This window comes from Camellia sinensis, chromosome 13 (assembly GCF_055761805.1).
Source record: "Camellia sinensis isolate YWXY chromosome 13, ASM5576180v1, whole genome shotgun sequence".
NCBI lineage: Eukaryota > Viridiplantae > Streptophyta > Magnoliopsida > Ericales > Theaceae > Camellia > Camellia sinensis.
Genome location: NC_138973.1, coordinates 47,053,448 through 47,063,609, shown reverse-complemented (window position 1 = coordinate 47,063,609; position 10,162 = coordinate 47,053,448).

Below are 10,162 nucleotides of genomic sequence, written 5' to 3'. Positions count from 1 at the left end.
TGTGGCCGAGGTCACCTTGAGCTTAGTCCGCCTTTGAACCTTTGTACTTAGACTTGTTTTGAGATCTTGTTCAACCCCATCTTCACCTCGGGCATTCTTTGCCGAGATGTTTTGCACTTGAACCTTGTCCGCAGGCAGGTATGGCCTAGGCCGAGATGTGGCACACCCCAGCCAAGGTGTGGCACAGCTTAGTCAAGTGTCGTCCTCCCTAGCCGATGTTTTGTTATCCTGTTGCCGGATTCTTGATTTGAGCCGATGTCATCTTGTTGCCGATGTGTCTTACCCGAGCTTGCTGCATAAGCTTTGTCAGAGACTTGTCTTGTCCATCAATCACCTTTTTGGAGCAGAACCAATCCGTTAACGCCATGTGTCCGAGCTGATTGTTAAGGCAGCCGGCAGACCTTGAAACAAATCATTTCCTTGTCTCAACCTTTGTTTTAGAGAGAGAAGCCCTAGAGAAGAGTTCTTGAGTGAGGGTAGCCTTCCAAGCTTGATCTTCGTGGTTTGAACCGTTAGATCCGAGTTTTGAGGTTAGAATCTTGATCTCTTTTGGTTGTTCTTGCTGAATACCTAGCTGCATTGCATGATCGAGTTTGTGTTGCATATCATGCATCGTTTTGAAGTTGGTTTGGAAAGAGAAAATGGTTTTCATGTGTTCTTGAAGAAAACCTCATGTTGATCGAAAAGTTTGGAACGAAAATCATGTTTTGTGTTTGTCCTTGCATGACTTTCTTTGATGGGTACCCAGGTCTATATATTTTGAACTCTTGGCATGAAAACCCAGATTTTTGTAACAAGTTGTGAGCTTGCATCCATCTTTCAAATGATCATGTTCTTCATATTCTTCAAAGGAAAACCCAGGTTCTTCCTGACTTCGTTTAGCGGAACCTCGGCTTAGTCCTGGATGGTACCCAGTGTGTTTCCGAGAAACGGGAGCAGTGATTAAGCTCCCAGCTTGTTTTGTTTTGTCTTTGACTTGGATCTGGCAAGAATGCCGAGATCATTTGCATGTATGTATAGAGCTTGCTTTGAGAATGTGACTTGCCATGTGATTGTAGGTCCTTGATATTTGCTTGAGTCTACACCTGAAGAACTAGGTGAGTGGTATTTCTAATAAAGCTATGTTACACCTGCTTTTGATAAATCTTGTTTTGTTTGTTTTGACGTGGTATTTGCTAAGCATGAATAAATGGCCTTGTTTGATTGTTAACCTCGGAAAGTCCCTTGTGCTGGAGGACTCTAAACTTTCGCAGTACTATGTGTAAAGGATACGGTCCTTGTTAAATCGGGCTACGGGCCTAAGTAACACAAGTCCCTTGTGCTGGAGGACTCTAAACTTTTGCAGTACTAAGTATAAAAGGATACGGTCCTTGTTAAATCGGGCTACGGGCCTAAGTAATACAAGTCCCTTGTGCTGGAGGACTCTAAACTTTTGCAGTACTAAGTATAAAAGGATATGGTCCTTGTTAAATCGGGCTACGGGCCTAAGTAACACAAGTCCCTTGTGCTGGAGGACTCTAAACTTTTGCAGTACTAAGTATAAAAGGATACGGTCCTTGTTAAATCGAGCTACGGGCCTAAGTAACACAAGTCCCTTGTATTGGAGGACTTTAAACTTTCGCAATACTTTTGACCAAACGATTACGGATCGTACAGCTTATAATACTTGAATGATGAATACAGTTCATCCCTTGCTTCGCCGATGTTATAGTACTTGAATGATGAATACGGTTCATCCCTTGCTTCGCCGATGTTATGATACTTGAATGATGAATACGGTTCATCCCTTGCTTCGCCGATGTTATGATACTTGAATGATGAATACGGTTCATCCCTTGTTTCGCCGATGTTATGATACTTGAACGATGAATACGGTTCATCCCTTGTTTCGCCGATGTTATGATACTCGAATGATGAATACGGTTCATCTCTTGTTTTGCCTATGTCAGTGAACATCTTTGGTTACTTGTAACACCTGATTGATGAATACGGTTCATCCCTCACCTTGTTAAAGTTTGATGTGTTTCGTTTTGAAGAACCTCGGCTATATTCATGCAAAACCTTTATTATTGGTACCATTCACTGAGTTTTGTACTCACCCCTCTATATATATGTAGGTGATGAGCAGGACGACGGCGACGCCTAGATCGTTTTGGATGCTTGTTTTGGATTCGTGTATATGTCGGCTTTGCTTTTGTATTTACGTCGGCGATGCCCTGCTTTGCATGTCGGAAAATCTTGAAAATCATGCTTCTTGACTTGTATTAGTTGTATTTTGTATATGTCGGCTCGAGAAGCCTTTTGATCAAGATGTAACATGTATTTTACCTTGTTGTATTCAAGTTGTAAGTTAATTGGAAATGTTTGGCATTGCTTTGATCTACGCACAGCTCTCATGGACCACTTGTAATTGATTTATTGCTTCCGCATTTGTGAGCCCCCTATATTCATACTCTGATTGTGTTAAGTTTTGAAAAGTTGGCCTTCGGTAATTACGGATTACTGGCCATCACGGCACCAAACTACTAGGGGCGGTTTGGGGTCGTGACAGAATGGTATCAGAGCACAAGTTCCTCGGTATACGTTATTCACACACTTTGAGTCCTGAAGAGCATAGGATTTCCCTTAGAAAGATGTTAGGGTTGCATCATGGTATTTGTTGTTTGAGTGAAGTGTGCATTGTCTTGATATGCTTATTCGCTATTGCCTATGTGGTTATTTGCTTAATTGTTTTAAAGTCATACCTTGCATACTCCTAGCATCATGAGGAGAGGTAGACCACCGCTTGGCCGAGATCAGCCCGAGGATAGAATGGACAGATTGGAAAGATTAGTTGAAGGTTTGGCCCGCGAGTTGAGGCAAACCAGACAACATTTCGCGAGTGCTACGTCGACTTAGGCCGAGCAGACCAACGGCCGAAATGTAGTTCCACCTCCTCCAGCCTTGTATGGGGATGGAACGATAGCTTTGATCAGGGAGTTCAAGAAAATGAGACCACCGAGATTCTCTGGGGGTATAGAGCCGATGAAGGCTGAGGCATGGGTTTTGGAAATGGAGAAGTTATTCGAGATTTTCCCTAGCACCGACGCTCAGAAAGTGACGTTGGCAGCATTCACATTAGATGATGACGCCCGCAGGTGGTGGATGATGGTTAGAGGGAGCAATCCAGATTTGACCTGGACCTGATTCTTAGAGTTGTTCTACAAGAAACATTTTCCCCTAAGTGTTCGAAACCGTAAAGCTACCGAATTTCATACTCTGACGCAAGGTAACAAGACAGTGGCGGAATATGACCGCGTTTTTACTGAATTGGTAAGGTTTGTACCTCACATGACCAACGATGAATATATGAAGGCCAGGAAGTTCGAGTGTGGGCTTCGTGGACCGATTCAAGACCGGGTCAACTTGCTTGATATGCCGACCTATGCCGAAGTATTGGCCAAAGCCATTCAGGCCGAAGCTAATCTGAACCGATACCAGAGCTCGGGAGAAAACCAGCGAAAAAGGCAGAACTATGACAATCGCCGAGGACAACTGAGCACCAAGAAGAGAATGAACATGGGCAGTACTAGTAACGTAAGGCAAGAAGGAAGTGCTAAACCGATGTGTTCGGATTGTGGGAAACAGCATTTCGGGATCTGTCGACGAACGTCTGGAGCCTGTTATGAATGTGGCGAGATGGGCCATTATGTGAGAGATTGCCCTAAGGCAAAGGCTGATAACAACAAGAAAGGAGAGAATACCTCGGGTTCCGTCCAGAAAGGAAATGCTGGGAAAGGACAGATGAGACAGGGCAGAGTGTTTGCATTAGTACCAGGAGACACTCAGAATGCTGAGGCAGTAGTGTCAGGTATACTTCTAATTTGCTCCCAAGATGCTTATGTGTTGATTGATTCGGGTTCTACTCATTCGTTTATATCTACTAAGTTTGCCGAGAAAATTAATAGAGAACTAGAGCCCCTTGGTTATGTGTTGTCTGTATCTACTCCATCTGGGAGATCTATGTTTGTTACATCCATTTACAGAGCATGTGTTGTTGTGATTAAGAATGTTGAATTGCTAGTAGATCTAATGCCTCTAGACCTAGCTCATTTTGACATCATACTGGGAATGGACTGGTTAGTTGCAAACGATGCATCTATTAATTGTGTTTCGAAAAGTGTCACACTGAGACCCCCAAACCTAGCCGAGATTATTTTCCAGGGTAAAGGGATAGTGCCCCCACCATACTTGATTTCATCCATTAAGGCCTGTAAGTTAATTCAGAAGGGGTGTCGAGGTTACTTGTGTAGTATACTGAGTGATCAGAACGGAAATGTTAACTTAGCCGACATCCCGATTGTTAATGATTTTCCCGACGTCTTTCCAGACGAATTGCCTGGCCACTTGACCGATAGAGAAATAGAGTTTACTGTTGACATCATATCGGGAACGCAGCCGATCTCCAAAACACCTTATAGGATGGCCCCCGCTGAACTTAGAGAATTGAAACTGCAATTGCAAGAGTTGTTAGATAAGGGATTTATTAGGCCGAGCACTTCACCATGGGGAGCACCTGTTTTATTTGTTAAGAAGAAGGATGGCACGCTCCGTCTTTGCATTGACTATAGGGAACTTAACAAGGTCACCATTAAGAACAAGTACCCGCTACCTAGGATTGATGATTTGCTTGATCAGTTACAAGGAGCACGGGTCTTTTCTAAGATCGACCTTCGGTCTGGTTACCATCAGCTTAAGGTTAAAGCCGAAGATGTTGAGAAGACTGCTTTTCGAACAAGATATGGCCACTACGAGTTTTTAGTAATGCCTTTTGGAGTGACCAATGCCCCTGCTGCATTTATGGATTTAATGAACAGAATCTTCAAACCATATTTAGATGAATTTGTAGTTGTTTTCATTGATGATATATTGATCTATTCCAAGAGTGGTGTTGAACATGAAAACCATTTGAGACTTGCCTTACAGATTTTGAGAGAACGGAAATTGTATGCGAAGTTTAACAAGTGTGAGTTTTGGCTTTCTACCATCTCATTTTTGGGTCATGTAATTAATGAAGAGGGTATTTCAGTAGATCCTAGCAAAGTTGAAGCCGTAGTAAATTGGCCGAGGCCGACTAATGTGTCCGAGATTCGTAGTTTTCTGGGTTTGGCAGGTTATTACAGAAAGTTTGTGAAAGATTTCTCAAGGATTGCAATTCCGTTAACGCAACTGACTAAGAAGGGAACACTGTACGAATGGACTAAAGATCGAGAGTCAGCTTTCCAGGAACTGAAGACGAGGTTAATTACAGCACCAGTACTTGTACTACCATCAGGTAACGAAGAATTTCATGTCTATAGTGATGCATCACATAAGGGTTTGGGTTGTGTATTAATGCAAAAGGGTAAGGTTATAGCTTATGCATCTCGACAGTTGAAACCTCATGAGAAAAACTATCCTACCCATGACTTAGAATTGGCGGCCGTAGTATTTGCTTTAAAGATTTGGCGTCACTATTTGTATGGAGCAACTTGTCAGGTTTTTACAGATCATAAGAGCTTAAAGTACCTATTCACTCAGAAGGAATTAAATTTGAGACAGAGACGGTGGCTTGAGTTGTTGAAGGACTATGATATGCAAATTCAATATCACCCCGGGAAAGCTAATAGTGTAGCCGACGCTTTGAGCAGGAAGTCAGAAGGAAATTTGGCGTGTTTAACCGTGATGTCAGTGGAGCCGACTATCGTTGATGAGGTTAAGACAAGACAGATGGAGGATAACTTCCTCAAGAAAATAGCCGAAGAGATTGACACAAGGCCGAGACCAGGATACACCATCGAGAACCAAATACTCAGGTTTGAAGAAAGGTTATGCGTGGCCGACATTCCAGTGCTGAAGAAAAAGATTTTGCAGGAAGCTCATGGTTCTAAGTTTGCTGTCCATCCAGGGAACACCAAGATGTATCAAGATGTGAAGAAGACCTTCTGGTGGCCAAATATGAAGAGAGAAATAGCCGAATTCGTGTCCCAGTGTTTACATTGTCAGCAAGTGAAAGCAGAACATCAAAGACCAGCAGGACTTCTTCAACCTTTGTCGATTCCTGAGTGGAAATGGGAGCACATCTCCATGGATTTTGTGATTGGTTTGCCGAAAACACCAAAGAGTATGGATTCAATTTGGGTTGTTGTCGATAGGTTAACTAAGTCAGCACACTTTCTACCTGTTAAGACTACCTTCAACGCCAATCAACTTGCCTTGCTATATGTGAACGAGATTGTCAGACTTCATGGAGTGCCGATGTCAATTGTTTCAGACCGAGATCCTAAATTTGTTTCTAGATTTTGGCAGAGTCTACAGAGGGCTTTCGGAGCCGAGCTGAGATTTAGTACAGCCTTTCATCCCCAGACAGATGGGCAAACTGAGAGGACAATTCAGACGCTTGAAGATATGCTTAGACTTTGTGTGTTGGACTTCCAAGGAAGTTGGGAAACACATTTGCCCTTAGTAGAATTCACTTACAACAACAGTTATCAAACTAGCATTGGCATGGCGCCGTATGAAGCCTTGTATGGAAGGAAATGTAGATCGCCGATATGTTGGACCGAAGTCGGAGACAGAGCTCTGCTTGGTCCCGAATTGATTCAAGTGACAATAGAAAAGATTAAACTTATCCAACAGAGGATTAGAACTGCCCAGAGCCAACAAAAGAGCTACGCCGATCAGAGAAGGAATGAGATTGAGTTCGAAATTGGGAATCATGTGTTCCTGAAAGTCTCACCAATGAAAGGAGTTTCCAGATTTGGGACGAAAGGTAAGTTAGCACCTCGCTATATTGGGCCATTTGAAATTCTTGAGAGAATTAACCCCGTTGCCTACAGACTTGCTTTGCCGCCAGATTTGAGCCAAGTCCACAACGTGTTTCATGTTTCGATGTTGAGGAAGTACATCCGAGATCCACTGCATGTAATTGATCATTCAAAGATCACAATTAATGAAGATTTGGGCTATGAGGAAAAGCCAATGAGGATTATTGACCGGCAAGTGAGGCAATTGAGGAACAGATCGATACCGATGGTAAAGGTTGAATGGAAGGAGCATTATGGCACGGGAGCCACGTGGGAAAAGGAAGAGGATATGAGAATCCGTTATCCAGAGTTGTTCTGGGAACAAGGTAATTCAAGTTTGGGGACCAAACTTCTTTAAGGGGGGTAGGATGTAACGACCCTCACCTTATTCTTGTCATACTTGCGTACATTCTTGCATGATCTTGCTTTGTTATGTTAATTTGAAGGTTTTGTCTTGCCTTGATTTGCTTAAAGTTGCTTGCACGATTTTGTTCTTTGCTTAGTGTGTGTGTGGCCGAGGTCACCTTGAGCTTAGTCCGCCTTTGAACCTTTGTACTTAGACTTGTTTTGAGATCTTGTTCAACCCCATCTTCACCTCGGGCATTCTTTGCCGAGATGTTTTGCACTTGAACCTTGTCCGCAGGCAGGTATGGCCTAGGCCGAGATGTGGCACACCCCGGCCAAGGTGTGGCACAGCTTAGTCAAGTGTCGTCCTCCCTAGCCAATGTTTTGTTATCCTGTTGCCGGATTCTTGATTTGAGCCGATGTTATCTTGTTGCCGATGTGTCTTACCCGAGCTTGCTGCATAAGCTTTGTCAGAGACTTGTCTTGTCCATCAATCACCTTTTTGGAGCAGAACCAATCCGTTAACGCCACGTGTCCGAGCTGATTGTTAAGGCAGCCGGCAGACCTTGAAACAAATCATTTCCTTGTCTCAACCTTTGTTTTAGAGAGAGAAGCTCTAGCGAAGAGTTCTTGAGTGAGGGTAGCCTTCCAAGCTTGATCTTCGTGGTTTGAACCGTTAGATCCGAGTTTTGAGGTTAGAATCTTGATCTCCTTTGGTTGTTCTTGCTGAATACCTAGCTGCATTGCATGATCGAGTTTGTGTTGCATATCATGCATCGTTTTGAAGTTGGTTTGGAAAGAGAGAATGGTTTTCATGTGTTCTTGAAGAAAACCTCATGTTGATCGAAAAGTTTGGAACGAAAATCATGTTTTGTGTTTGTCCTTGCATGACTTTCTTTGATGGGTACCCAGGTCTATATATTTTGAACTCTTGGCATGAAAACCCAGATTTTTGCAACAAGTTGTGAGCTTGCATCCATCTTTCAAATGATCATGTTCTTCATATTCTTCAAAGGAAAACCCAGGTTCTTCCTGACTTCGTTTAGCGGAACCTCGGCTTAGTCCTGGATGGTACCCAGTGTGTTTCCGAGAAACGGGAGCAGTGATTAAGCTCCCAGCTTGTTTTGTTTTGTCTTTGACTTGGATCTGGCAAGAATGCTGAGATCATTTGCATGTATGTATAGAGCTTGCTTTGAGAATGTGACTTGCCATGTGATTGTAGGTCCTTGATATTTGCTTGAGTCTACACCTGAAGAACTAGGTGAGTGGTATTTCTAATAAAGCTATGTTACACCTGCTTTTGATAAATCTTGTTTTATTTGTTTTGACGTGGTATTTGCTAAGCATGAATAAATGGCCTTGTTTGATTGTTAACCTCGGAAAGTCCCTTGTGCTGGAGGACTCTAAACTTTCGCAGTACTATGTGTAAAGGATACGGTCCTTGTTAAATCGGGCTACGGGCCTAAGTAACACAAGTCCATTGTGCTGGAGGACTCTAAACTTTTGCAGTACTAAGTATAAAAGGATACGGTCCTTGTTAAATCGGGCTACGGGCCTAAGTAACACAAGTCCCTTGTGCTGGAGGACTCTAAACTTTTGCAGTACTAAGTATAAAAGGATACGGTCCTTGTTAAATCGGGCTACAGGCCTGAGTAACACAAGTCCCTTGTATTGGAGGACTTTAAACTTTCGCAATACTTTTGACCAAACGATTACGGATCGTACAACTTATAATACTTGAATGATGAATACGGTTCATCCCTTACTTCGCCGATGTTATGATACTTGAATGATGAATACGGTTCATCCCTTGCTTCGCCGATGTTATGATACTTGAATGATGAATACGGTTCATCCCTTGTTTCGCCGATGTTATGATACTTGAACGATGAATACGGTTCATCCCTTGTTTCGCCGATGTTATGATACTTGAATGATGAATACGGTTCATCCCTTGTTTTGCCTATGTCAGTGAACATCTTTGGTTACTTGTAACACCTGATTGATGAATACGGTTCATCCCTCACCTTGTTAACGTTTGATGTGTTTCGTTTTGAAGAACCTCGGCTATATTCATGCAAAACCTTTATTATTGGTACCATTCACTGAGTTTTGTACTCACCCCTCTATATATATGTAGGTGATGAGCAGGACGGCGGCGACGCCTAGATCGTTTTCGATGCTTGTTTTGGATTCGTGTATATGTCGGCTTTGCTTTTGTATTTACGTCGGCGATGCCCTGCTTTGCATGTCGGAAAATCTTGAAAATCATGCTTCTTGACTTGTATTAGTTGTATTTTGTATATGTCGGCTCGAGAAGCCTTTTGATCAAGATGTAACATGTATTTTACCTTGTTGTATTCAAGTTGTAAGTTAATTGGAAATGTTTGGCATTGCTTTGATCTACGCACAGCTCTCATGGACCACCTGTAATTGATTTATTGCTTCCGCATTTGTGAGCCCCCTATATTCATACTCTGATTGTGTTAAGTTTTGAAAAGTTGGCCTTCGGTAATTACGGATTACTGGCCATCACGGCACCAAACTACTAGGGGCGGTTTGGGGTCGTGACAGATACACGCTATTAAGATTTCTTATAACTTTTTGTAATATTTATTTTTTATTACAAGACATTTAGAAAAGCACAGCCAATAGCCTTGTATCTTGTAGTTTAGCCTACCCTCATGAGTCCTCCACTTCCCCAGTAGACTCCCCATGAGTTAATTAACGTTTTTATATCTTATAACTGTAATATTTCCTTCCATCACACCAATCAACCATCCTTGAGTTAAGAATTATTCTTTTTATATCTTATAACAGCTATTGAATGTTGTAATATTTTGATTTTTTATCGCATAACGTTTTGTGTGGCTATTTTAGCCAAAAAACCTAGAGCTTTTTCTTCTCAAACAAGACAACTTCGACTATTAAGAAATTAATGGAATTTGAAGGTCCAAAAAAATCTTAGTTAGAACTTAATAAAGTATAAGTTC